This window comes from Orycteropus afer, unplaced genomic scaffold, assembly GCF_000298275.1.
Source record: "Orycteropus afer afer isolate SDZICR_OR568_19922 unplaced genomic scaffold, OryAfe1.0 scaffold00160, whole genome shotgun sequence".
Taxonomy (NCBI): Eukaryota; Metazoa; Chordata; class Mammalia; order Tubulidentata; family Orycteropodidae; genus Orycteropus; species Orycteropus afer.
The window spans coordinates 1,818,405-1,820,820 of record NW_006921747.1 but is presented as its reverse complement, the minus strand read 5'-3'; the positions used below and the strand labels follow the sequence as shown (position 1 = coordinate 1,820,820).

General features: G+C 40.0%; 1 protein-coding gene across 1 annotated transcript in view; it reads left to right on the top strand.

Moving 5' to 3' along the window:
* SGCD (sarcoglycan delta) overlaps positions 1-2,416 on the top strand; it is a 639,197-nt gene that overhangs the window by 174,131 nt on the left and 462,650 nt on the right. The window lies entirely within an intron of this gene.

Sequence of the window (2,416 nt, the reverse complement as noted above, 5' to 3'; positions counted from 1 at the left end):
TGTGTGTGTGTGTGTGTGTGTGTGTCTATATGTATATATGTGTGTGTGTATGTGTGTATATATGTATAAGCTCTGGTGGTGTAGTGCCTAAGGCATTTGACTGCTAACTAGAAGGTTGATGTTCTGTGGTATAGTGCCTAAGGCATTTGACTGCTAAATAGAAGGTTGATGGTTCAAACTCACTGGCTGCTCCATGAAAGGAAGACAGGACAATCTACTTCTATAAAGATTTACATAGCAAATTAGTTGCCCGTGTAATAATTTTTATACAGTTTGTTCCCATGGACTTGGTTATATTTCTCAAAATGTATCAACAGTCTCATTATTTTTGTTCTGTTTCCATTAATCTAGCTTGCTCACCTCTCCTTACCAAAACCAAACTCACTGCCATTGAGTTGATTTCAACTCACAGTGACCCCCTTTGGGTTTTCAAAGTGATAAATCTGTACAGAAGTAGATTGCCCAGTCTTCCTTTCATGGAGTGGCTGGTGGGTTTGAACCACCAACCTTCTGGTTAGCAGTCAAATGCCTTAGGCACTGTGCCACCAGAGTTCCTTCGCCTTTCCTTAGCTTCTCATATTTGTTTTAGGGTAAATGTTGACTATTTGGTCTCATGTAGTTGATTATCTAAGAGAGCACAGTATTGATGGGTGACATTGTTTATTTTATAAGCCAATCTATTATTTAGATGAAATAGGACCACTGGAAGTGGCTTTAGTTCTCCTTGTCTCTATTGGTCCAGTCAGTCTGGCTTTTTTTATGAAATAGGGTTTTGTTCTACATTTTCCTTGTCTTCTGTCCAAAACCTTCCATTCTGTTCCTAGTCAGAACAATTGGTACTGGTAACTGCAACATCTACTTTTTCTGGTATCAGGTTAGATGAGCCCATAGTTCATGTGTGTTAGTCCTGTGGACCAATTTCTTCTTTGACTCTTTGGTTTCCTTCATTCTCTATGTCTCTGTCTCTTTTTAATTACTTTTTTATTTTGGTTTGGGTGAATGTTTGCAAAGCAAATTGGTTTACTACTTAACAATTAGTATACATATTGTTTTGTGACATTCATTGCAATCCCCACCATGTCACAGACCTGTTCCCACTTCCTCCCTGTGTTTCCTATTTCCATTTATCATTCTTTCCTGTCCCTTACTGCCTTCTGGGGAGCTCTGGTAGCATAGTGCCTAAAGCACTTGACTTCTAACCAGAAGGCTGGCGGTTCCAACCCACCAGCCACTCCTTGGAAGGAAGGTTGGGCAATCTACTTCTGTAGTGATACTGCCTCAGAAACCCAAGGAGGGGTAGCTATGAGTCAAGGCCAACTCTATGGCACATAACAACAACACTACCTTCTGAGCGTTATCCTTGGGCAAATGCTACCCTTTTGATCTTCTATGGTGATTGTTTTAAGTATTGTGTACCTCTCCATGTTATTGTTCAGCTTATAGGCCTGTCTTTTGTTTGACTGAAAGTTGAGCCACAGAAATGAGTTCTGTTTTAGGCTTGCAGGGTGTCTAAGGACGACCAGTCACAATCAGGCCGGCAAGCCTGGTATTATTCTGAGTTTTGTTCCACATCTTTCTCCCACTCTATCTAAGACCTCGTTGTGAGCCCTTTCAGAGTACACAGCAGTAGTAGCTGGGCATCATCCAGTTTTTCTATCCTCATGTTCCTGGAGGCTGGATTTCTTGTGGTCCACTAGTCCTTTGGACTAATTATTTCCTTGTGTTTTTTATTTTCTTCACTCTTCATTGTTTCAGATGAAGCAAGACGAATAGTTGCACCTTAGATAGCTGTTCACAGTCTTTTAAGACCCCAGTCCCTATTCACCAAAGTATGATGTAGAACATTGTATATATGGACTTTTTATTTATTTTTAATTTTTTACTGTAATTTGGGTAAAAGTTTACAGCTCAAATTCATTTTCCATGCAACAGTTCATAACATTTTGTTTCATGGCATTGATTGAACTCCCCATAATATAACAGCTCTCTTCCAACTTACTCACCATGGTTACCTTTTTCCTGTGTCCTACTTTGCTATTCATTCCTGCCCTCTGAGCTATCTCCCTGTCAAACGCTGCCCCTCTGATCACCCATGGGTGATTGTTCTAAGGAGTGTACCTATCTAGTGTAAATGTTTACCTTGTAGGCATGTCCATTGTCTGGCTGGAATCCACAAGAATGAGTTAAATTCTAGGCCTGAAGGATGACTAAGGGTGATAGTCTTGGGAGAGTCACCAGTCTCTATCAGATCAATAAGCCTTGTCTTTCTTTTATGATTTTGAGTTTTGTTCCACATTTTTCTCCCACTCTATCCAGAATATTTGTGGACTGTGTTATGGCAAATAACCTTGATGTCCTCAGACAAATAGACACCAGTATTATATATTAAATGGCTGCTTGCAAGCTTTTAAGACTT